We start from the raw sequence: 27,060 nt of genomic DNA, 5'->3' as shown, positions 1-27,060 counted from the left end.
GCTAAAGTGCAGGGAGAACTTTTTTTGTCTACAATCTTATTGACAGTGTGTGTGCATGTAGAAACCATTCTGTGATAAGCATTTGTGTTTTTCATGTGTTTGCAGACAGACTACTGTGCTGTTTTCATGTTTTGGCAGAATTAGAAACCAGTCATTGTTTATGTATTTGCAAAATGAGTCACGTTTCTAAACTTAAAATGAAGTACTCCTTCTAGATTAAGAAATGTATTTTGGTACAGTGCAAGGGATAGTGGTGTTTGTCTAGAATCACACAGTGAGTCTGTGTGCATTTAGGAATCATTTTGAGAGAAACATTTTGCTACTAATGTGTAGAAGAAAATGTTCTGCAATGTGTGCAGTCACCTTACATCTTGTAGACTAGTAAATGTATTTTTTACAAGGGATAGGTGGTTGTCTACAGTTACACTGTGAGTCTATGTGCATTAGGGCAACTATTGTGAGAAAAGCATTTGGTAACATCATGTCTTTGCTGGCAGATAACTGCTTTAAAACCTGTTTTGTTGTCAAGTTTTAGTAGAATTAGAGGCCAGTCATTGCTTATGCAATTGCAAAATGAGTCAGGCTTTCGCAGTAGTGTGCAGTATTGAAATATGTAGAATGTGTGCAGTCACCTTACTCCTTCTAGACTAGTGATTGTGTCTTGGTAAAGTACAAGGAAGAGTGTTGCTTGTCTAGAATCATACTGTGAGTCTGTGTGCATTTGGGAACCACTATGAGAGAAGCATTTGGGTACTTCATATCGTTGCATACACATAACTGCTTAAAAACCTTTCCTGTTCTCAAGTTTTGGTAGAATTAGAAGCCAGTCATTGCTTATGTATTCGGAAAATGAGTCAAGCTTTGACACTAAAGTGCAGTACTCAAATATGTAGAATGTGTGCAGTTACTTTACTTCTTCCTGAGTAGTGAATGTGTTTTGGTAAAGTACAGGGGATAGTGTTGCTTGTCTAGAATCACACTGTGAGTCTGTCTGGATTTGGGTAACCATTGTGAGAGAAGCATTTGGTAACATCATGTATTTGCTGACAGATAACTGTTTTAAAACCTGTCATGTTGTCAAGTTTTAGTAGCATTAGAAGCCAGTCATTGCTTATGCTTTCATAAAATGAGTCAGGCTTTGGCACTAAAGTGCAATACTGAAATATGTAGATTGTGTGTAGTCCCCTTACTCCTTCCAGAGTAGTGAATGTGTTTAGGTAAAGTCCAAGGGATAGTGTTGCTTGTCTAGAATCACACTGAGTCTGTGTGCATTTGGGCAACCATTGTGAGAGAAGCATTTGGTTACATCATGTATTTGCTGATAGATAACAGCTTAAAAACCTGACATGTTGTCAAGTTTTAGTAGTATTAGAAGCCAGTCATTGCTTATGCATTCACAAAATGAGTTAGGCTTTCATAGTAGTGTGCGGTATGGAAATATGTAGAATCTCTGCAGTCACTTCAGCCCTTCCACACTAGTGAATGTGTTTTGGTAAAATAGAAGGAATAGTGTTGTTTGTCTAGAATCACACTGTGAGTCTGTGTGCATTTGGGAACTAATGTGAGAGAAGCATTTGGGGGTTTCATGTTTTTGCAGACACATAATTGCTTAACCTATCCTGTTGTTATATTTTTGTATAAATAGAATCCATTTATTGTTTGTGTTTGTAAAATGAGTCAGGTTTATACATTAATGAGCAGTAGTAAAATATGTGGAATGTGTGCACTCAAATTACCTCTTCAAGAATGGTAAATGTGTTTTTGTAAAATTCAAGGGATTTTGTTTGTTTTCTAGAATCACACTGTGAGTCTGTGCGCATTTAGAAACTGTAGTAAGAGAAGGATTTGGGTATTTTATGTGTTTGCAGATATATAACTGGTTAAAAACCTATCCTATTCTCATACTTTGGTAGAATAAGAAACCAGTCATTGGTTAGGTATTTGTAAAAGAGTCAGGGTTCTACAATTATGTGCAGTAGTACAATATGTGGATTGTGTGTACTCTGTTTACCAATTTCGGAAAAGAAAATGTGATTTGGTAATATGTATGGGGTAGTGTTTGTTGAGTAGAATCACACTGAGAGTCTGTATGCATTTAGGAACCATTTAGAGAGAAGGTTTTGCGTAGTTTGTCTTTGCATACATATAAGTACTTAAAAAAAACTCTAATCATTTAGTCAGTACCAAAATACTCCTACACTGAGCCAGGCCTTAGCTCATGGACTGCTTCAAACGCCTATCCACTATGCATGCAGGCCTCTAACCACCTACACACTTGTCTTTCACTCCTTCAATTAACTAGTCAGTATCTATATACTTCAATAAACACCCTGTCACTCATCTTGCACACCTCCAGTGACTTATCCAGTGCCATGTACTAATCTATTCACTGCGCCAAAACCGAAAAACTTAAAAGTTTCACCCGAGCACTCTCCTAGCAGTAGTCTAATGATTCAGTCAGTACCCAGGTACTCATGCAGTGAACCATGCATTACCACATGGACTGCTTAAAATGTCTATCCACTATGCATGCAGGCTTCTAACCTACTTGTCTTTAACACCTTGAATTCCCCAGTCAGTATCCATATACTTCCAGCAAACACCCTGTCACTCCCCTTGCACTCCTCCAGTGACTCATTCAGCACCATGTAGTAATCCATTCACTGCGCCAAAGCCCAAACACTTATAAATTCACCGTTGCACTCTCCTTGCAATACTGTAAACATTCAGTTAATATCCAAGTAGTAATGGAGTGAGGCAGGCCTTAGCACATGGATTGATTCAAACGCCTATCCACTATGCATGGAGGCCTCTAACCACCTACACAATTGTCTTTCAGACCTTCAATTTCCCAGTCAGTATCTATAAACTCCAATAAACACTCTTTCAGTCCACTTGCACACCTCTAGTGACTCATCCGGCACTATGTACTAATCTATTCACTGCGCCAAAACCCAAAAACTTAAAAAGATTAACCCAGGCACTCTCCTTGCTGTACTCTAATAATTCAGTCAGTACCCAGGTTATCATGCAGTGACCCAGGCCTTAGCTCATGGACTGTTTCAAACGTTTTTCCACTATGTATGCAGGCCTGTAATCATCTACACACTTATCTTTCACACCTTCAATACCCCAGACAGTATTCATACAGTTCTTGCAAACACCCTGTCACTCCCCTTACACTCCTTCAGTGACTCATTCAGCACCATGTAGTAATCCATTCACTGCGCCAAAACCCAAACACTTATAAATTCACCCTTGCACTCTTCTTGCAATACTGTAAACATTCAGTTAACATCCAAGTACTAATGGAGTGAGGCAGGCCTTAGCACATGGATTGATTCAAATGCCTATCCACTATGCATGCAGGCCTCTAACCACCTACACACTTGTCTTTCACACCTTCAATACCTCAGTTAGTATTCATACAGTTCCCGCAAACACCTTGTCACTCCCCTTACACTTCTCCAGTGACCCATTCAGCACTATGTACTAATCCATTCACTGCGCCAAAACCCAACCAGTAATACATTTGCCCAGGCACTCTCCTTGAAGTATTCTAATGATTGAGTCAGTATTGAGGTACTTATGTAGTGAACCCAGCTTTAGTACATGCACTGCATCAAACGTCTACGCACTATGTATGCAGGCCTCTAGCCACCTATACACTTGTCTTTCAGACCTTGCGGCTAACTTATGCGACTCTCGCCTTTTTCCTTCCTCACTCTCTCTGTCTTAATAGCGCCAGGAAGCCTTTGGTGTCAGCGCGCTTTACAAGTCACACTTAAGATAAGATACCCCAGTCAGTATTCATACAGTTCCTGCAAATACCCTGTCAGTCCCCTTACACTCTTCCAGTGACCCATTCAACATCATGAACTAATCCATTGAGTGCACCAAAATCCAACCACTTATAAATTCAGAGAGACACTCTCCTTGTAGTACTCTTATGATTCAGTCAGTACCCAGGTACTTATGTTGTGAACCTGGCCTTACCGCATGGAGTACTTCAAACATCTATTCACTATGTATGTAGGCCTCTAACCAGCTACAAAATTGTCCTTCACACCTTCAATTGACCAGTCAGTATCTATGAACTCCAATTAACACCCTGTCACTCCCCTTGCACACCTCTAGTGACTCATCTGGCACCATGTACTAATCTATTCACTGCGTCAAAACTTAAAAACTTATAAAGATTCATCCAGGCACTCTCCTTGCAGTACTCTAATGATTCAGTCAGTACCCAAGTACTAATGGAGTGAGGCAGGCCTTAGCACATAGATTGATTCAAACGCCTATCCACTATGCATGCAGGCCTCTAACCACTTACACACTTGTCTTTCACACCTTCAATACCCCAGTCGGTATTCATACAGTTTCTTCAAACACCCTGTCACTCCTCTTACACTTCTCCAGTGACTCATTCAGCACCATATAGTAATCCATTTACTGCGCCAAAACCCAAACACTTATAAATTCACCCAGGCACTCTTCTTGCAATACTGTAAACATCCCGGTATTATGCAAGTACCGAGGCCTTAGCTCATGGACTGTTTCAAACGTCTATCCACTATGCATGCAGGCCTCTAATCACCTACACACTTACCTTTCACGCCTTCAATACCCCAAACAGTATTCATACAGTTCCTGCAAACACCCTATCACTCCTCATACACTCCTTCAGTGACTCATTCAGCACCATGTAGTAATCCATTTACTGCGCCAACACCCAAACACTTATAAATTCACCCAGGCACTCTCCTGGCGATACTCTAAACATTCAGTTACTATCCAAGTACTAATGGAGTGAGGCAAGCTTTAGCACATGGATTGGTTGAAACGCCTATCCACTATGCATGCAGGCCTCTAACCACCTACACACTTGTCTTTCACACCTTCAATACCTCAGTTAGTATTCAAACAGTTCCGGCAAACACCTTGTCACTCCCCTTACACTTCTCCAGTGACCCATTCAGCACTATGTACTAATGCATTCACTGCGCCAAAACCCAACCAGTAAATCATTTACCCAGGCACTCTCCTTGAAGTACTCTAATGATTGAGTCAGTATTGAGGTATTTATGTAGTGAACCCAGGTTTAGTACATGCACTGCATCAAACGTCTACGCACTATGTATGCAGGCCTCTAATCACCTACACACTTGTCTTTCACACCTTCAATACCCCAGACAGTATTCATACAGTTCCTGCTAACACCCTGACAATCCCCATACACTCTTTCAGTGACTCATTCAGCACCATGTAGTAATCCATTTACTGCGCCAAAACCCAAACACTTATAAATTCACCCAGGCATTCTTCTTGCAATACTGTAAACATTCAGTTAGTATCCAAGTACTAACGGAGTGAGGCAGGCCTTAGCACATGAATTGATTCAAACGCGTATCCACTATGCATGGAGGCCTCTAACGACCTACACAATTGTCTTTCACACCTTCAATTCGCCAGTCAGTATCCATACACTTCCAGCAAACACCCTATCAATCCCCTTGCTCTCCTCTAGTGACTCATCTGGCACCATGTACTAATCTTCACTGCACAAAACCCAAACCCTTAAAAGATTCATTCAGGTACTCTCCTTGCATTACTCTAATGTTTCAGTCAGTATCCAGGTACTCATGCAGTGAAGCATGCCTTTTCACAAGGACTGTTTGAAATAACTATCCATTTTGTATGTAGTGGTCTAACCAGATTCACACTTGTGCATCAGGCCTACATTTCCACAGTCACTATTCATACACTCCAGCAAACACACTGTGACTGCTGTTGCAAACCCATAGTGAGTCTTTCAGTTGCATGTAGTGATCTATTCAATAAAGTAAAATTCAAATAACTGTGAATTCACCCAGTGTCTCTCCTTATAGTACTGTAATCATTCAGTCAGTAAGCATGTAGTCTTTCAGTGAGGCAGGCTTTAGGGCATGAACTGCTTCAAAGAAGTATGCACTATGCATGTAGTGGTTTAACCACCGTCACACTTGTGCTTCAGGCCTATAATTTCTTAGTCAGTATTTATATAAAATGTGTTTGTATAGTAATAGAAAAGTATAATGTATAAAGATATTAATATACATTTATTTGTGATTAATTTTTACAGATACTGTTTATCACCATTAAAATAGAGAAATCATGCCGGACAAATTAAGAAAAAGAAAAGAACAGAAAAAGGACAGTTACTTGAAGAAAAATCAACCACAAGTATTGATCATAATGTGGCTAAAAAGAAAAAATCTTCTGGTAAGATCACAAAGCAATTTATTAGAAATGTTTGTAGGACCAGACAGAATGTACAGAATGCTGAAACCTCTGAGAATGGTTCAACTAGAAAAAATATTCAAAATAATAGGAAAAGCAAAAAAGCAAATGGACAGCCAAAGGAGACGAAGAATGGTAAAAGAAGGCAAAACCAGTATAAAGAAATACGCAAAAAAATATTTTACAAGAGAGTAGTACATAATTTGCTGAAAGATATGAAGAAATAGAAAAAGAGAGCTCTATTTTATAAAAAGAAGAAGCATATTGAAACCATTGTTGAAAAGGCTTTTGAAGTAAAAAGGAAACTATTCATTTTAGTATTAAACAGAAATCGATCACTAGATAAACCAATCCATTTAATGAAGGCCAAAAGTAGGAGGAAAAGAGTAATTAACAGAACACATTTTTGTGAGTTTTTTGGGGAGAATGGAAACACAGTTCAAGTTCAGAGTCTTTCTTTAATGAAGAGAGTTATTTACAGAGCAATAATTTATTGCATGTAGTTGACACCAGTGGTCGAGGTTATGAGGTTAGAAATGGTTGTCCAATTGACAAAGAGAAAATGTTTGAAAGAAATGCAGAAGAAGTGATAGCTGATGAAGTTCTAGGGAGACGTCCTAAACACCCTGTGTACACTTGGGATTGCAGTAGTATTTGTAGTGTACGACAAGAATCTATTGATAAATTATGTCGTTTCTTACGAGCATATAGTAAAAAAAGTGTTAAACAAAAGATTAAAGTGTTGCAAAAACTAGACCCTTGCAGAGTGAGAAAAAATACTGGTTTGAAAGGTCATTCTTGGCTTGTCTTTCTAGGAAAGTTTGTCAAAGTGTTTTTCACCATTTCAGGATGTTGGCAGTACATCATACTCAAATGCGGAAGTTAGTGAGAAGATTTTATTATGGAAAAAGTCCAGCACTTAAGTTAAATGAGTTGAACAGTGCTCTTTTGCGTGGGTCAGTATCAGATGTGAAGAAGGTTTGTGATGATATTGAGTTTTGTTACTTTGGTCCTCAGCAAGAGAGTGCAGAAAATGACGCATTAGTAGAACAAAATGTTGAAGACAATGTAGAACCCATGATTACAAAAAATTTTGAAGATCAAATCACAAAGTTTAAGGTAATTTCAGGTGAAAGACCAAATGTTTCTTGTATTTGTTTTCGGCGAACTCACTATAAAAATCAGACTAGGAGTGTCAATCTGTATTTAAAAAGAGACACAGAAAATAATGATAAGTGGAAGGAATTTACAACTTATTTGTTGGTAGAGGATTGTTTTGATTTGGGATCTGAGCAGCGTATTTGCAAATAGTGTTATAACAAATTAGATGAGAATAAAATGCCTGCTAGAGCTGTTCATAATAATCTAGAGTTGGTTGCTATTCCTCCAGAGCTGATAGATTTAAATACCTATGAGTCTATTCTCATTCAATGTGTGCACCCCTTTCAGGCTATTGTTCGTATGGAGCCTAAAACAGGTAAATTGCCTCCATCAGACTTACAAAGGGGATTGAAAGGAAGAGTTGTGTATTTACCGTTAGATTTAAAGAAAAACATTGAAACTATTGGTGTAGACCATGCAGAAAATGAACCACTAGTCATTCTAGTTAATGGTGTTCCTATTAAGAATAAGAAAATCTGGCAAGAATTAGTGGATGTTAGAAAAGTGCAAAAGACAACATTGTATCTGATAAAAAATAATGAGTACTATAAAAATGTGTTTGTAGGAGAAGAAGAAATAGATTTAGCAGAAGATACTGAAACATTAAGTGGACAAATTGAAAAAGTGGACATGTCCCGATGTGAAGAAATCTATGAACATTACAGTGTACATCCACTTCATTCCAAAGAAGTGATGGGGAATACGATTGAGTTGTTCCAAATGAAAAAAGCAAGATGAAGTCCCATGAGTGTATGGGAAGAGAGCTTGGAAGCTCATTATTTCCCGCAGTTGTTTCCAACAGGAAAAGGTGGACGATATGATGAACGTCCTGTGCCGATTCCTGCATCTGAATATCGGACAACAAGATTGTATGCAGAAGATCTAAGATTTCGACAATGTATCCTTTATATGTTTCATCTTCTGTTTGAAAGTGACTTGTCTGGACTTTCATATGCAGTAAATCACATTTTAAAAACTGGAATGCATCTGCAAAATGTAACTGCAAAGGATTTTATGGATAAATGCATCAGAGAGATGATCATTTAGAATCTCAGTTGATTAATCTGATGGCATGTCAGCGTGGGACTAATGAACATTGGTACCGTCGTCATGGAGAACTGAAATGTATGCTACAGAACTTAGGAACTCCTACATGGTTTGTTACACTAAGCTGTGCTGAGTATGCTTGGGATGATTTACTTGAATTTCTTCGAGAGGCAAATTCCAATATAAAAAATATTGAATACAAGACACCTGGAGAATTGTGCTCTTTGGATCCTGTTAATGTATGCAGATATTTCAATCATAGATTTGAAGCTATGATGTCTTTCATCTGCAATAAAAAGAATCCTCCTCTTGGAGAAGTTGTGGATTTCTTTTGGAGAAAGGAGTATCAAGCAAGAGGTGCTCCTCATATACATATGTTGTTATGGATCAAGGACGCCCCCAAATTTGGAACAGATTCAGATGATACTGTTTTGTCTTTCATTGAAGATTATGCCACATGTGCTGTACCCAATAGCAGAGAAGATAAAAACTTAAAACAACAAGTCTTACGATTCCAAAGCCATAGATGTGGAAAATACTGTTGACGAAAGTACAAGTCTAAGGGTAAGTTCTATACCAAATGTCGTTTTGGATTTCCACGTCCTGTATTATCCAAAGGAAGAGTGAACAGTTTTATGTCAGCTATGCGACATACCATCACAAGAAAGTCTCCCAAAAATACCTACAACTTAAGAAGAAGCGAAGAGTCAAAATACATAAATGACTACAATCCAGTTATTTTTTCCATGTGGAACGCTAACGTGGATATTCAGTATGTTGCAGACAATTCCATTGCTGTTGCTCGATATGTAACGTCCTACATTACTAAATCAGAAAAGACGGAATTGAAAGAAATGTGGGAAGAGATTTCTCACGAGAAGACTCTAAGTAAGAAATTATACAGTTTCAGTTTGAAGATGTTATTGCATCGAGAAATTGGAGCATATGAATGCTCAGATCGGTTATCATCTGCAAGTCTATACTCCAAAAGTAGAAGAATCATTTGGGTGAGTCTAGGTTTTGCAGCAATGCGAAATCGGGTGCTGAAATCTGTTCAAGAAATTGAATATTTAGCAGAAAAGAACCAGAAAGTACAGATATTTTGAAAACGAATATGTTGGACACATATTACCCAAACAGAAGTCATCATCTTGAGAACATGTGTCTCTATGAAGTGCTGCAAAACTACACTTTTAAACAGAATACTACAGAGAACATCAATGATGGAAAATATTCAGTAATTGGTTCCAAAGGCTGTTTGGTGAAACAAAGGAAAGGAAGTTTAATTAATCACAGGAAACTGAGTTGCAACACTGCTGATAAAATAGAATTTTACTATTTAGCCTTTTTGCAAATGTCCAAACCATGGCGTTCAGAACTGGAATTACTTGGAGATTTTCAGAGCTATGAAGATTCATTTTATGCTTGTAAATATAGCATACAATGCCGTGCTTTTGCAAATTATGTGAAAATGTTGAATGATGAAATTGATCAAGAAGCTACAATTGAAGCTGAGATTGCTAGAGACAGTTCTCAAGAAAGTCAAAGTTCTGCTGCACGGAGTCAAAATCCACTAGGACAACCAATTGTTGAAAATGAAGCTGCAATTGCCATGAATGAGGTGGAAACAGCAATGCATCATGCTCAAGAAGATGTAATGCAGTTTGGAAACATGGAAGAACAACTAAATGTTGAACAGAAACAAATATATCAGCAAGTGAAAGAACAGATTGACCATGGATTATTTCATGTTGTGAAGTTTCAAGAGTGCTGAAGAAAAAGAAACTTCTCATTATTGATGAGGTGAGCATGGTTTCAAACTTGATGCTTGCCTTTGTGCATTTAAGGATGCAGCAAATTCTTAAAACAGAGTATGATGTGTTATTTGGAGGAAAACACGTCATAGTTTTTTTAGATCTACTGCAACAGACACCGGTAAAAGGACAACCGGTATTTAAAACACTTGCCCATGAAGATACCAGAAAGTCTCTTGGCAGTGTTGGTAATGTGAACATTTGGAGTAATTTTGTATACAAAGAACTGACAACAAATATGCGACAGGCAAATGATGCTGAATATGGAAGTATTCTTCAAGATATAAGAATTGGAATTCTTTCAAAAAAAGGGAAAGAAGCTTTGGAGAGTCGATTACTTTGCAATGTCTTTCCAAATGAAAATGCAGTTGCTGCAAAAGTGTACGTGGAAATTGCTAAAAATAAGTCAGTGATTTGCTTAATGCCGACACTGTGTGAGTGTTCAATATTTAACGAAGAATTATTAAAATTGCAAAATGAAGAAATTGTTAAAATGGAAGCCATCGATAAAATACTACATGAAGGAATCACTATTATTTTGACGGGTAAGTTGAGATCAAAACTAGATTGTTTAGAAAAAAAAATATCTAAAACTGCTGGTTTGGAAAAGACACTATGTGTGTGTAAACTGTCGGGTAATTTTAAGGCGTAATTTGGATGTAGAGAAGGGTTTAGTTAATGGTGCAATGGGTAAAGTGGTGGATGTTGTGAATTATCAGAAAAAAGAAGGAATTGAATTTTTAAAAATTAAATTTGATCAGATTGATGAAGTTAAAGAAATTGGTCGTTGTTCAGTTCGTTTTTTGCTTGTTAAAGATTTATATGTCCGTAGGAAACAATTTCCATTTTCTCTGGCATATGCAGTGACTATTCATAAATCTCAAGGATTAAGTGTAGACAGTGTATTGGTGAACATTGGATCTACTGTATTTAAAGAGGGTATGGCATATGTTGCTTTGTCGCGAGTCAGAACATTATCTGGTTTGTTTTTGATTGATTTTGATGAGACAAAGGCTACTGCAGATGCAAACTGTGTAAAAGAGTATAATAGGTTAAGAAGGGTGTATGCTCCAAATTTAGGTCAATATCCTGTATTTGAAAAGCGTGTGGTTGGTCGAAAAAGAAGGTTAGAGAATATCTGTACTGAAGATGTCAAGAAGGGAAAAGAACAAGATAATGTTGTGATTGCAGGTAAAAAGAAGTTGGACACTGTTGAAGAGATTGTTGGTTATCAGTTTGAAAATAGTTCTGGTGTCAACTGCTATGCTAATGTAGTGGTCAATGTTGTTTTATATCTGGAAGGTTTGCAAGCACAAATTATGCAGAATCGGGAAAAAAGATTTTGTTCTCTGTTGCATTCTGTTTATGAAAAATTGACAACAGATAGAAGTAAAATACAATCTGTTTCACATGTTCGTAATCTTTTGGATGTGTGTTCTGGTTCTACACAATTCACACAAAATATCCAACAAGATGCTCAGGAATTTTTAATGTATATGCTGACAATTTTTGAAAATGAAGGTGTAGAAATAGAAAATATTTTTGGCCTTTGTTACAAATGGGAACATTATTGTGAAAATTGCATGTATACATGTAGCACCAATGTAGACACTGAGAGATTTCTGTATTTAACATTACCAGACTGTAAATCAGTGTCTTTCAATAAATTAGTGAAAGGTGCAATTCAAAACATGGAGTGTAGCCAATGTAAATCAGAAATGTTATCCACATTATTCTTAACAAAATATGGAAAATACATAATTTTAATGATGCAACGTTGTACAGCTGATAGAAGAAAATTGGATACTTTAATAAATCAGTTTGTAGCAACACAAATCTCAATATCAGGAAGGCCTTTTGTAGCAATTGCAATAATTTTCCATGATGGTCCTTCCACCACATCTCGACATTACACTGCCTATCTAAAATGTGACAAAGGCTGGACACTTTGTAATGATGCCCAGTTGGTTTTCAAACAACGTTTGCCTAGGGAATTACAAAATTCCTACCTAATATTTTTAAAGCCAAAGTTTTAGGAAGATAATTCACTCTCTGAGGAATTTATTATTATAATTTAATAAGACTACCATTGGACAATTTACATAAAGAAGAAGTGCAAAAATACCATTTGGCCTCAAGGAAACGTATATATTTGAATTATGGACTTTTTGGTGGTCATTTATTCGGTGATTATTTTAATGCGGCAACATTTACAGTTTTTATAAGTTAAAGTTATAACATTTTGTAATCTGTAAGCATTTCATATATGTGTGATTTGTATTTTCTGGTATTTTACTGAGAATAGTATGTTGTTTTTTTTTTAACAATCTTTCTTTTTTTTGCCCGCTGTTAAGTGATGAGTACCATTGAAATCACTATTTCTAGTGAAATTCAATATATTCTGAGAACAGCAAAAAAGGCAAACAAATTACTTTGTGGAAATTATGTTGTGCTGTAAAAATTGTATTATTATATGTTATAATTTTTTTTTCTTTCACAGATCCAAATTTAAAAAAAAGCAATTTTTAACAATTTATATTTGAATGAAAAACAGCAAAAAATGAATACCATTTTTTATTCCTATTACTGTGAAGGTAAGTTTAACTAAGTCTCAATATGCAGAATGAAGAGGCCTGCAAGAAGCTACAAAGTTGAAATACGTTTCTAAAAACACTCTGTTTATGTAGTTTTGAAATCTGACCATAATCAGATATCATGTGACCTGCAAAAAAAGAGATTTGAGGGGCTCATAATATTTCACGTTTTTAGCTGTTGAAGGACCACAATCATTTCAATCATTCTTCTTTGAACATCTTTGCAGACAAAACTCTGTGCTTACTTTTAGCATTCGCAAGGAAATTTAAAAACGGAAATATGTCACTTTTTGTAACATAGTTATTGTGCAATATACTCTTTTATATTTACAAAGAGAGGAAAAGGCACTCTGTGCACTTTTTATACTCCATGTAAATACAACCTCATCATTTAGACCACTTTGTGTTGAAAGGGTGTTCTATGAGTGTTGAGCATGATTGCACTTAATACTCATAGAACAAGACACATGTCTAGATTTATCATAAATCATAAATCTCGATATGTGTGTGAATGGTGCACCATTCTACAATTGGTGTAGGAAAGCACAACAAAGAGAATTGTTTTAATTTCTCCACATTTTTATATCTTCAATGCATGCTGAAATGTTCAGCATACATTGAAGGAGAAAAATGCATTTTCTCATTGTTTTTGTGCAGGAAGGTGTGTCTTATATGTCTTAGCCATTTTCATTGATGTTCAGGTGTGGCTGAGGAGGGGTGTTACCCCGAAACCGGTCCCAGGATGCTTGTTTCTGGTCCAGGGTAGACCTGGCTTGGAAGTTCGAGCTAGACTGTACCCATGAGAAACAGGGTCAAGACTGGTTTGCATTTAGCTGGGTCTGAACTAGGCTGATGAAGTGAGCTAAAGATCAATGATGGATTCAACCCAGATCTGTGACTGGGGTGAGTGTCTGAAATGTTTCAGCACTCCGTTCATCATCTCCTTGTGGTTGCTTAATAATGTTCTACATCAGCAGATGCAGAGAACTTCATCTATCACATAAACGAAAGGCAATTACAGACAAAGCCCGAAGTCACCTCAATAATAATGCAGGCAACCAGATCCCTTCTGTGAAAATGTCAGAGGTCATAGTGGGAATGACCCCTTAGTGTCATATCCTTCTAAAACATAATACACACTTAACATGCCTAATAAGAGGTCTAAGCCTCTCATTAGTGGGCAAATCAGATATCCCAAGGCTCCAATGGGATACAAATTCAAAAGTACAACAGAGAACTAATCCTACCCATAGAGTAGAACTCAATCCACTTACAGACGAGACAAATTATACATAAACTTATAATAAAGTATATATATATATATCGATTAATGCACATTTAAAAATGCTAATGACAGCATACAAACAATAACCCACATAGGGTATAGTATATACCATAAGGGTATTACCCTTGAGCCTAAACTCTTCTCCAGAGTAATTCAACTGTATGATTTTTATAACAGGCCTCATATAAATAATATAGCAAAAATCAAACAATCATAATTCTGTCATCAGAGTCCAGCACTTCTACAGCTAGCAAAATAACCAAGAAAACCACTTATCATAGATATAACTTCTATAGTCCCAAATGCCCGGGATTAAAAAGCACAAGGTATCAATAACCTTTTAACAAGCAAAACACTACCCTTGACGAACTAGTTGAAAACATCCTAACTCATCAACACCAAACTCAAGTTTACAAAATAACTCAGCAAGCTCTGAATCGCCATAAAGCCTAATCAGCATGTTCACCAAATAAATGGATACACTCAAATGGCATATCTTTATGGCTCTCCAGCACAGGCTCTGAACACCCAGACTGATGCAGCCATGCATGCACGCGCAGAGCAACTGACTGAGCCATGGCTTTACCCACAGAATGTGTGGTGTTCATACTACATTTGATAGTGAATCTTGCTGCCTCCCGTACATCTTGCATTAGCTGCAATGACTCATTCCTGGCTTCCTCTGATAGAGAAGGCAGCCTCTGCACCACAGAATACCATAAGGTATGCAAAAACCTACCTATAACACATGTAGTGTAAAGAGACCCCAAAGCCGAGCTTACAGAAGAAAATATATACCTTCCACAACTTTCCAACCCTCTGGATTCCTTGCCTGATGGAACTAAAGGAAGGGCATTAGGGTCCAAAGAATCTGTAGCAGATTGAACCATCAGTTCTTTTGTTGTGGGATGTCGCAGGAGACAATGAGGGTCCTCCAAGGCAGGACGATGCCGATGGCCCACAGCTCCGTCTATTGGAACTCCTGACACGGGCTTTATCCAAAGGAAGCTCAAACATACTCATCATCATCATCATCATCATCAGTCTTTATTCGATTTAAAAATGAATCATAAAAGACACAAACATAAAACAGGAGCACAATTTTTGAGCCCTCAATAATACCAGACATCAATAAATACATTAAAAAACTGTTCAAAAAAGCATTAAATAGATCAGTATACTGATGAGTAGGTCTAAAAATAGTAGAAAGACACCCTAACTACTACAAATTCTAGATCGCTAAGCTAAGAAACCAGACTCAATGCACATAAGGGACCCAGGCCCCATATTTCATTAGGGGGCTTCTAGGGTGATCTTAATCGCTTTTCTCCGTAAAGACCATGCCCACCCCAGATATTTAGCTAGGGCCACAGAAACAATTGTTAAAGAGCTAGTGTGCAAAATTCGTAATGCCACAACGCTGCTCCTGATACCAAGGGTCTTGCACATGGGAGAAAGCCAAACACGTCTTGGAATAATAAATGCCGGACAGGTAAAAAAAAAGTGAGCAGTTGTTTCAGATTTTGCCCCGCATACAGGGCATAATTCCTCCGATTTCCTAGCCCACCTCCCTGTCAGAGATCTAAGGGGCAGAGAGCCAGCTCTAAACTGGAAGTAAAGTTTCCTGTCATCAACATTAGTAACCAAGTCCCAGTATAATTCTAGGGCAGGAGCAATTTTAGCCTCTAAAAAGCTACCGGACATCCCTGAAGCTCTGTTCAATACCTGGAAATCTACTCTATCCCAGTATGCCGTTTTAAGAGAACTCTTTGATGGGAACAGGGCTGTTGCCGGATCATACCATAGCACCTCCGTACCCATGTCTTTCAACGTCAAGCTCAAACATACTCATTAAAAGGGAGCACAGGTTCCACCCCTGTCATGCCTTGATGAACAATATTCACCAAGGAATCCATGGATATTTCCACCAAGGGAAATCGACAATACAATACCACAACTGCCTTTTTCAGCACTTCAGCCAATGAGGCACTTCCCTCCACTGCCATACCAGGTGGAGAAAGTAAGTCTGAATCTGGGGAGGCCTCTAATGTGCTAACCTACCTCAGTTCTGTCAGCCATTTCCCAACAACAGGAGGCTGGACAACATCATGCAAAGGGTTTTCACCCCCAATATTCTCCTCTTCAGTTTCCAAACTGTATGCTCCTGTTGAAAAAGACAAGGGCTGAAAAACGAAACCAGCACTGTTGGCACTGTGCCCGATGCCACTGTGGCATCAACTCAGCGCTGGAAAGAAGGATAATATTGAAGACTACCGATGCCAACGACATCCCTGGCCGAATGGGCACCAAAGCTCCAGGGTCGGCATCGACCGACCCTGCCGACTTCTGCGGCTTAATGGACACCGAAGGTGTGAAGACCAAAAGCCTGTGTACGGGCTCAGTATCGAATCCGACAACGGACTCAGAGCCCCCAACTGTCTGCGAAGACGAATCCACCTGTGATGACCCAGCCAGAGGGCGCACCAGAGGAAGATCTTTTGTAAGGAAAAATAATATTCCCTCATTCCCTCGGTCTATAGTTGCCCCGGCTCCATGATATTTATGGAGACACAGGGAAGACTCTTGCAAGTGCTCCTCAACTGACGATTCCATTTTGATCATTGGGGTCTCGGTACCATCCCTGATGTCGACAGAAGTGACCCCTCACCCGTACGACTCCTCGACCTTTCCCTGGACTTCAGGGGGAATGACGGTTTCTCGGAAAAGCACGCCGCCAGTAGTTTGATATGACACTCTTTTAATGCCTTGGTACGAAAACACTGGCAGGGACCACAATCCTTGGAGTCGTGGTGTTCTCCGAGGCACTGGTATGTGTCACAAGTTCCGCAGGGTTTAAACCCAGATGATATCGTCTGAAAACAGCACACTGTTCGCTCGACAAGACCCTTAGAAAAATGGCCCTTAACCACTCCGGATCCATGTTGCAAGTGCAGACAAGAAGGAACTGGTGTCGGCGAGGGGGTTATATGGACTCCTTTGACATCGCATCTGGTGGATGACATCGATACAGAGCCACGCAATGTTGTCTGCCAGCGCGTAGACATTCTAAGGGAAAAAAATCCAGATCCAGTCTCGCACATGAGGAGGATTCTAAAGTAAGGAATCTGCTGCTAGATGTCTCTATCAGATGTAATTCATAAAACTACCATTGTGACAGAAATTATAGTCATGCGGCGGACCCCACTATAATGTAGGAAGGACCTTCAGATGCTGAGGACTTCTTTTAGTGACAAAGGACATGATTGAATGTGAGTTTTACTTACCATATAAATTAATGAAAAGAATACCAAATGCTTGTGAACTTTTTATTATTCTCAGCAATGCAGAAAAATTCTCTTGTGCAACACTACCACTGCTGGTCATTCAGTATAATCTGCAGATGGAAAAGTAACTAATGCAATAAAACAAAAAACTGGTTTTGATAAGGCATTAACAGATAAGTTCTACGGAGTCTGAAATATTGTGATAATAACAGCCCACTAGAAATGCTAATCTCAATTTGTGTTTTCAACCTAGCATACATCTCTCAATCCCATGCCTCATTTGCTAGCACTCTCTACAAAACTCTAGCTTCTATTTAGACCATTGATAAAAAGATCTTAATGCCAATCAAGTGACAGCATACCCTTCTGATTGCAATTCTTTTAGGCTATGGTAAACAATAGCAATTAAGTTAGTTGATATGTTAAGAGAAAAAGGTTTATTGTACTCTTAGTAGGAATAATAAAATGTATGAATAACTCATTCTTACTTCTTCATTTTAATAAATTCCTAGCAGTTAAGCAAAAGTAAAGTTGAGTATATTATGATAAACCAAACCTTCATACAAATGTATAAGTCTGAAATAGTGCCCTAATTCCTTTCATCTCGCTATCCTAGTATTCAGTTGGGTATCCTGTCTACCTTGCTACCCATTTCAAAACCAAGATAAATGTATCCGACTGCCATTTATTGGCCCTCATATCAGTTGACATCTTGCTGTAGCTTTTTGATGTCAGGGCACTACTTAACCAATTGTCCTGGATGAAAAGGAGACACCTGAGGATGAGATATCAGCAGTTATGCACTAGATTACTATTAGCAATTATGATGGCAAGGCAAGTAGGAGATGAAATGGGAAAGATATGTGATCCATTCAGGACACTGGGGCCTTTTATAAAGTGGGGTGGTGTTACAAAATACCAGAATATTTTCAGCAATTTATTCAGCAACATAATGTAATGCATAACACTACCATTGTGACAGTAATAATGTTCATGCGGAGTGCCCCACTATAATCAGTGAGGACTTTCAGATGCTGTGAACTTCTTTTAGTGACAAATGACATGATGGAATCGGAGTTTAACTTACCATATAAATTGATTAAAAGAATACCGAATGCTTGGGAAGTTTCTTTTTTTATTCTCAGCAATGGACAATTTACTTACCTTCAGTAACGCCTTATCTGGTAGAGACATGATCTAACCGCAGATTCCTTACCTTTGAACTTCCCAGGCATCAGATTGGATCCAGAAGATTTTTCTAGAGCAGTACACCTTTCCGCCGGTATTTTGCATCCACTGTTTTGACTAGTCTGGCTGGGATCCTGCAATTCAGGATCCCAGCCTATCTGCTTTCTCCCTTAAATTGATATGTATATACTTTGGTACAACTCCAGATTGGATACTGGGGTACCCTTATCAGTCCCTAGTATATGGTACACCTGTAACCAGGGCATAGGTATCCCAGAGTCCTCCCATGGGCTGAAACATGTATTATGCCACCCCTGAGAGGCCATGCAAAATGGAACCCTAGGTCTGCTACTGCAGCCTGTATAAGATGGTGTTCGCACCCTTACCTTAGAGATAGGTTCACTATATCTATATATATCACTACACTTAAAACTTTGTAAGTCACCCCTATTGCAGGCCTTAACAATCCTGAAGGTAGGGTGCTTAGTTTTACGTGAGAGGGTGCTCCTGCATGAGCAGAGCCCCTCTGCAGTCTTCGGAGACCATTCTACCGGGCTGTGTGTGGTACTACCAGACCTATAGGTAGAGGTGCATTATAACCTTGCGGTAAATGCTATCTCGAAAAAGACTGCAACGAAGTATGTCGTGTTTGGTGTCAAACACCTTGGTATCATACCTTCACACCAGTAACTGAAGTGGGAGGTATGATTCCTCCCCTCAGAACCGAGGTTCTGGGGGTACCTAAGTCTACTGGTACCAACTTTCTTGAGCCTTACAGCACAAAATGGATGTTGCCAGCCACAGACACAAGTCTGCTCTCCTGCTGCTGAGCTAAGCTAGAGCAGGGGAAGGCAGCACAATAGGCATCCTGTCACAGGGATGTGTGACCACCTCCCAGGAAGGATTTAGTGTACTGGGGCTGGGTGGGCGCACTGTCTCAGTGCCAGAAAGTCTGACTCAGGGGCACATTTGGTGTCCCTGTGCATAGTCCAGCTCAAACCAGTTCTAGGAGCCATTTTCTCCTGCTCTGACACGAAACTGGACATAGAACATGGGAGTAGCTAGAGGAGGGTCGCTAGAATCTGTCCAACCCTCTCCCGTGGGTATAAAATGGGTTACCTGGCTACAGGACATTAGATTTTACGTGGACAAGATTCTGCAAGAAGATACCACTACACTTCCAACATCTGGACACACTGGACTTCGCTGGACCTCCTTTGGGCTCGGCCCAGTCTCATCAGTGTCCGTGATCCATACAAGCTGTGTGTAGAACCCTGTGGACCTCCAAGACAACAGAAGAATCTTGCTTGGAGTGAAGGAGTCACTCCCCTGCAAACGCAGGCACCGTAACATATCTTACCGGTTCGCTGATCCTGAGCTCCTGTGGACTCTGATGACTCCAGCAACACAGGAGTTGAGTTTCTGATGGTCTCTGAGGTTGTTACAGCAAACAAATGATGGACGGAATGCTGACAATGCAAACATTCTCCCCAGTCAAAAGATCTGGGTTAAATTTATCGTTCTTTTGCCCACTACTCCACCCCAGTTTGGACCCAGCCATATACAAATCAGTCTTGACCCTGTGCCCCATGGGAACAGTCCAGACTGAACTGCCAGGCCAGGTCCTCCCTGGACCGGAAACAAGCACCCTGGGACCGGTTTCAGGGTATGTCACCCTTCTTCAGAAAGGCTAGCTTGAATCCAGTGGCACAGTGAGCAAGGGACCCACGTCTGGGCAAACCCATCCCACTTAGGGCCAAAAGTGTGAGGTTGAGCTGCCCTCTTAACGAGTTTGAGGCAGATATCCCTCGTGGGGGACCACATAACCCGTACCCCTGTGCGAACGCGTCCATTTGCAGCGGCACATGCTTGTTGTCATGCAACAATTCTGTGCATTGGGCCATTTGTAGCCCTGACCCTAGTGCATCTTTTCTGAGAAGGACTCCGGCATCCTTGCACTCTGTGCCCTGCTAGCTGGTATCCTGTGAAACTGCCTGAGGTCCCCTCACAACTCCTGTGCCTTCGGTCTGTGGGTCCACTTGAGTGTAAACTTTGCTTTATATGGACTCCTCTGGTTGCTCCAGACCTGCCCTGACTCCCATTGCTGTGGTGAGTCTCCTGGTCTTTGCTGGGCCAGATCGACACCAACTTTGACCATCTGCGTTGCTTGCCGCTGCCAAGGCTTGTTGGTGCTCCCGCCGGACACTGACTCCTTAGCATTCAACATCCATTGTGGGACAGCTCACCTCTGGCTCCTGGTCATCCTAGACATCTCCTGATCCTCGCAGCTGAAGAGTCTAGATCACCGTCATCACACCTGAAGCACCCGACATCGGTGGGCATTCATATACCGAGCCCCTGGTCTCTCCAAAGTGGCCAAGACTCTGTCCCCTCTGCTTTCAGGTTCTTCTCATCTAGAATCCATGTTTGGATTCCACCAGACACTCGTCTTACTTCCAGCAGTAGCATTTCTTTGTCGACATCCATAGAGAACTACAAGGGTTTCCGACGCCACTTCGTACCTATGCACCTGGCTCCTCCGGGATAAGTAACTCCGGTACAAAGGTATCCACAGGTGGGGTGGCTCTCCAAACCCTTAAGTTCCAAGGGTTGTCTTCGGAATCTGCTGGGAAGGGTCCTTATTCACTAATTTTCCAACCGCGACTTCCCCATTAAATCGTACGGAGCATGTGGTCGTGTTCTCACACTGCACCCATCCTTCGCGGGGTCCCTACTTACTCACCTTGGGTGGTTCCTTGGGGTCCCAGTGATTCTACACCTTCTATACTAAGTCTAGTCCTGAGTCGTGTTTCTTATACCAGATATTTAGTATATGGTTTGGTCTCCCCGGGGAGCACACTGTGTATTGTGTAACTTACGTTTGATTCTTTGCAACTGTTTTATTTGATTTGTGTTCTATCCTCGTGTAGAGGATACTAGATAGTGTTATATATAATAAATACATATTTTTATAACTACTGTGTGGTTTCCCTTTCATTTAACCAATACTATAAGGTTGCATTCTGGTAAAACAAGCTGCTTAACATTCCTTCAAGACTTAGCCTGAAGACTGTTCTCCATAGCTACCACTAGGATAGATTTCTATAAAGGTCATCTTTAACCTAATCACCATAAGGGTTGTTTGGACTGGTACAAGGTGCCCACTTTAATTAGTGGACAGCATATACCAGGCCAACTTCTCCCAGTACACACATAAGATAAGTGAGGACCAAGTTAAGGTCCCATTAGGCCATGATGAAAGGAGAAGGGGGAAACAAATGTGTAAGCCCCTTCAGAAATCCATGTACAATCGGTGATTTGAAGAGAGACGGTTGGTCTGGCAACCATAGAGAAGCAGAAAGGGCCAAAAGGTAACAATTCAGAGTGCCCAGAGCAGAGCCCTGCTGGGCAAGAGACAGGATTAAAAGGAAAATGTCAGCTAGGGAAGTAGACAAAAGGTTGATAGACTGCTCTGTAAAATATTTACATAATTCTTGCCAGCTGCAAGCTTACATCAGCTCTAGTGGAGGGTCACCTGGCTGCTAGAATAACATTGCATACTTCAGGAAGAAGGTCAAAAGCTGTCAACTGTTGCCGCCCAATCGCCATACAAAGAGGTGGATACTTGACAGATTTGGGTGCAGGACCCCCTGCTGCTGCGACGAAGATCCTCTTGAAGGGTCAGCCTGATCAGAGAATCAATGCTCATATGTAGAAGCTCAGGATACCAAACTCTTCATGCTCAGTCTGGAGCCACAAGAATGATTTGTGCCAGGCCACGCCTGATCTTATTGAGCAGTCTGGACCGAAGTGGTATGGGTGGAAAGGAGGCTTGAGCTCAACTCAAGTTGTAAAGTGTTGCAGAGCGCAAGCTGCCTTTGAAACTCCAATGTGCAAAACTGCTGACATTGAGTGTTCTCAAAGGAGGCAAACAGATCTAATGAAGGTTCTCCCCACTGCTGAAAGAATACATGGACCACCTCCAGATGGAGACGCCACTCATGATCCGCTAGGCACTGATGGCTGAGTTTGTCCGCCCTGGAGTTCAGGGAACCTGTCAGGTTGAATCACCAAGGATATGCTCAGTTGTTCCAGCCAAGTCCAGAGATTCAGGGCCTCCTGACAGAGTGTCCAGGACCCCACTTCACCCCGTTTGTTGCATTACCATGTGGCAGTGTTGTCTGTGAACACTTGAACCAGCCTTCCCTTGATATAAGGTAAGAAGGCTTTCAGTGCCAGTCGGATCACACAAAGCTCCAACTGGTTGATGTGGTGCCCGGCTTCCACTGAAGACCAGAGTCCTCTGATCTCCACCTCCCCCAGTTTTCTGCCCTATCCCAGGAGTCACACATCTGTCACCACTGTGAGATCTGGGTGGGGAAGTGAGAGGGATCTGCCTGTAACCCATTTGCGTTTTGTCAGCCACCACTGCAGATCTTGTGCAGTTCCTTCTGAGATCTAGACTAGGTCAGTGAGATTTCCCCAGTGCTGTGCCCATTAGAACTTCAGATCCGATTGCAGAGCCCTCATGTGCCATCTGGCATGATTCACTAGCAGGCTGCAGGAGGCCATGAGGCCCAGCAGCCTCAGCGTCAATCTCACCGAACTCCGGGACAGAGGCTGAAACATCGGTATCATAGCCTGAATTTCATGGAGTCGCCATTCGGGAGGATATGCCCGAAATATGCACCATGTCCAGAACAGCTCAGATGAAAGGGAGCATCTTGGAAGGAGTCAAATGTGACTTTGGCACCTTGATAGTGAAACCCAGCCAATGCAGGTTGTTCAGTGCAGTCTGTAGGTGGGAGATGACAGCCTGGGGCGAACCCACCTCCAACAACCAGTCGCTGAGATAGGGGGAAGAGTGGAACCCCTGATTTCTGCTGATTAGCTGCGACCACTGCCATCACCTTGGTGAACACCCAAAGGGCACTGGTAAGGTTGAAGGAGAGCATGGCAAACTGAAAGTGCTCATGGCCCACCGTAAACCGCAAGAAGCGATGATGGGCAGACAGGACAGGAATATTTTCCTATTTCTATTTCTGTTATGCTCAAGACAAAAAATGGTCCTCTCACCTTGAGGCTAAATCAACCATAAATACATCCTCTGGTTACTATGTTGAAAACACACGTTTTCCATATCCAATGTAAATGAATCTGTCAAAACAAAGATTACAATTTTTTTTTAAAACAAGGAAAAAAACAAATAAAATTCTGATCTCCCATTGTGCTAAACTATTCTCACCTCTTAGTCTGCAAATATATTCTAAAACCGTCTTCTTTGAACTAATATTCTAAGCGTGTAGTCCTTCTGCTGATAACATCAACAATCTACATGAATAGAAAAGAGAAGAAAGACACAGGACCCATTTGTATTTTTAAATTATCATTCCTGATGCTAAAATCATAATCCTACTATCATGTCCCAAAAAAAGTCCCTGGTTAAGTACCTGCTATAATTATGATAGTCAATCTTTCCGCTTCTCGTCACATCCGCAGTCGGCCCGATAATTCCGCTGTCAGCTGTCTCCCGCCAAAACCCCAAATTAAATGCCAGACTAACCAATCCAAATACTGGGTTTCCAGCCTCCTGTTTTACATACTCAATTGCTGCTTTCCTCCTGGTCCGCCCTTTAGAACTTCCGCCGATTATATATCTATTTCATTGTGCCCAGGCCAACCAATCCGAAGACTCTATTCTTTACAAACAACCAATCAGAAACCCGCATTACCTTCTCTTCACGTGTGTCCTCTCTCGTCCGCTCGTCGATTTCCTATTTCGCGTGTGGGTGTAACAGGAAACACTTCAGATACGACGAACCACCAATCACATACTATCAACCTGAACCGCTCCAGTTAACAAGCAATATAGGTTGTATTACTTCGCCTTTACCTATTTTAGCAAGATGGACGGATTTTGTCCTATTTTCGGTCCGTTTTATCGATGATATTTTGATGATATGGAGAGGTAGTCAGGCGCAATTACTTGAATATTTCAGTTATTTGAACCAGAATGACTTTAATGTGAACTTTACAATAAATTACAATATTAAGAAAATAGAGTTTTTAGATGTGGAATTATTTGTGGAGGAGGATTTGATTAAAAGTAAGTTGTTCAGAAAAACCACAGCAACAAACTCTATATTACGGGCAGATAGCTCCCACCCGAGGCCAGTGATCAGAGGAATCCCATTTGGGGAATTTATCATATTACGAAGGAATTGTAGTACTGAGCAGGACTTTAAAAATTAACTGGACAATCTCCAATGCAGATTATTGGATAGAGGATATAAGAAAGGGGATTTGTGGAAAGCAAGAGAAAGAGTGATGAGAGTGCAAAGGGGAACCCCTCTAGTGCAGAAAGAAAGGAGGCGCTCCTTCTTGATTATCAAAAAATACTTCGGAAAGGAGATTTCTCACTTTGATGTGGAGAACTAACTGAAGTACTATGCTAGCAATCTGGGCATTGCAGTGATTAAATCCTCCACTTACAATGGAAACTCGTGGCAAAATGAAATTGATAACAACTTTTTACGATGTTCTAAACCCATAACAACTTGTACTCTCTTTTTAAACTCTTGCTCTTTTGCACACTGCTACATGAATTTATATGTAATAGTTCCAGCCAGAAGTGAAATTGTTTGTAAATAATTTGTACTTTTTTAGTCAGGATTGACGAAAGCCTAGTCTTTCTTCTAATAGAAAGAATTGTGGGAAATTGCACTGAGCACTTTAAATAAGACATTCTAGGCTCTGGGACTCTGTAGTCCAGTAGAAGGCTGGGAGCCGAAACGCATAGACCGTCCTCTACTGTTTTGTAATTGCACTATGGTTCATTAAAAAGCACTTTTCTGAGTACCTTCTGAGCATGGTGCTGTGGTCCTTCACCAAATCCGATTGTGGAACGGAGGAATTTCGAATATATATATATATATATATATATATATATATATATATATATATATATATATATATATATATATATATATATATATATATATATATATATATATATATATATATATATATATATATATATATATATATATATATATATATATATATATATATATATATATATATATATATATATATATATATATATATATATATATATATATATATATATATATATATATATATATATATATATATATATATATTCTGTAAAAATGTCAAACGATAAAAAAGAAATATCAATTAGTAATGACAGTAGTTTCAGTCAGTAGTTATAATATTGCCGGAAACTAATTTTGTTAGATAATTTACCAGAACTTTGATTTGTTGATTCACACGTTGATTCCACATTGGTTTGTGAAGAGCACATCATCAGCTAATATGTATTTACATATCAGGATTTGTTTAAAAATAGTCTGTAACAATTTTTTGTAACAGATCACAGAAATAGTCAATCTGTTCTGCACAGGGTAACAAAATCTTATCTCCAAGTTCTTTCAGCGAGGATTCTTTTAATACTCTCATCTCAAACAGGCATGTTAATAAGTCTTTGTTAGTGTGCCCAAAAAGAATTGTACTTCATCTTAAAAGTGTTTAATAAAAACTAAAGTTACCGCCAGTTTCGTGTTAAAAAGAAATTCCTCTTTTTTGTTTTGTTAACTATACCGAAGAACTAATACTGGATCATTTTGACCTTAACTGTAGCAGAATGAAATTGAATGACGTACTTGTTCATGCGTGCCTCGTGTCTTACAGGTTGCTTGGTAATAGGATTCCAGCACGAAGGAAAGTGACGTCACCCAACCTGCTGCCTGGAAGACAATCGTCACCATAGCAGAAGAAAGGAAGACCGCCATGTAGATGAGCGGAGAAGGGGATCTTTGAAACGCTGTAAGGAAGCCGGAAGAATCAGGTAAGTGATCTGTGTCCAACGAGGAAAAGCTGCAAGGCAGAGCATTGCACGCTTTAAATACTGCCAAGCTTGAGTGCATAACACAAATGCCAATAACTCGAAATGGGGCACATTGTAGATACGTTCTGGTTGAGGCATAAACACAAGGGTAAATTGCATGTGCTCATGTCCCAACCATTGGACGTGCCAACAAGTTTTTAAATAGTACACAAGGGGGCATGCCAATGAGTTAATTTAACTGTATTATATTGGTAATGGTCATGAAAAACCAGCATTACAGCACCTCTGATATTGATGGGAGGTGACGCGCATGTAAGGAACAGGTTAAATGAGCTTCCCTTCTTGAAAAAGTACCTCAACCACTCTAACTTGAGACCATACATTCCAGCCCTAAAGGCAGTAAATTCATCTGATGACATATTGCTAGCACAAGTATCTAAAGCAGGCTTTGTCAGTCTTGGAGGCAGTCAAAGTCTTTAAGTATCATGAGCACTATAATTTAATGCAAAATACTACCATTATCTTCACGCGGAGGACC

At 39.9% G+C, this 27,060-nt stretch overlaps 1 protein-coding gene across 2 annotated transcripts in view; it reads right to left on the bottom strand.

Annotated features, from left to right (window-relative positions):
* The window catches only part of TM4SF19 (transmembrane 4 L six family member 19), a 238,790-nt gene extending 214,588 nt beyond the window's left edge, over positions 1-24,202 (bottom strand). For both annotated transcript variants that reach the window (XM_085636384.1, XM_085636387.1), the window contains exons 1-2: positions 24,103-24,202; positions 23,898-23,983 (exon numbers count right to left, since the gene is read on the bottom strand). The gene's annotated coding sequence lies outside the window, so the exon portion shown is untranslated. The remainder of the gene's footprint in view (positions 1-23,897; positions 23,984-24,102) is intronic.
* Positions 24,203-27,060: the final 2,858 nt, after the last annotated feature.

This window comes from Triturus cristatus, chromosome 11 (genome assembly GCF_964204655.1).
Source record: "Triturus cristatus chromosome 11, aTriCri1.1, whole genome shotgun sequence".
Classification (NCBI taxonomy): domain Eukaryota; kingdom Metazoa; phylum Chordata; class Amphibia; order Caudata; family Salamandridae; genus Triturus; species Triturus cristatus.
The sequence above is the reverse complement of the archived record's forward strand: the minus strand, read 5'-3'. Positions and strand labels throughout refer to the sequence as shown.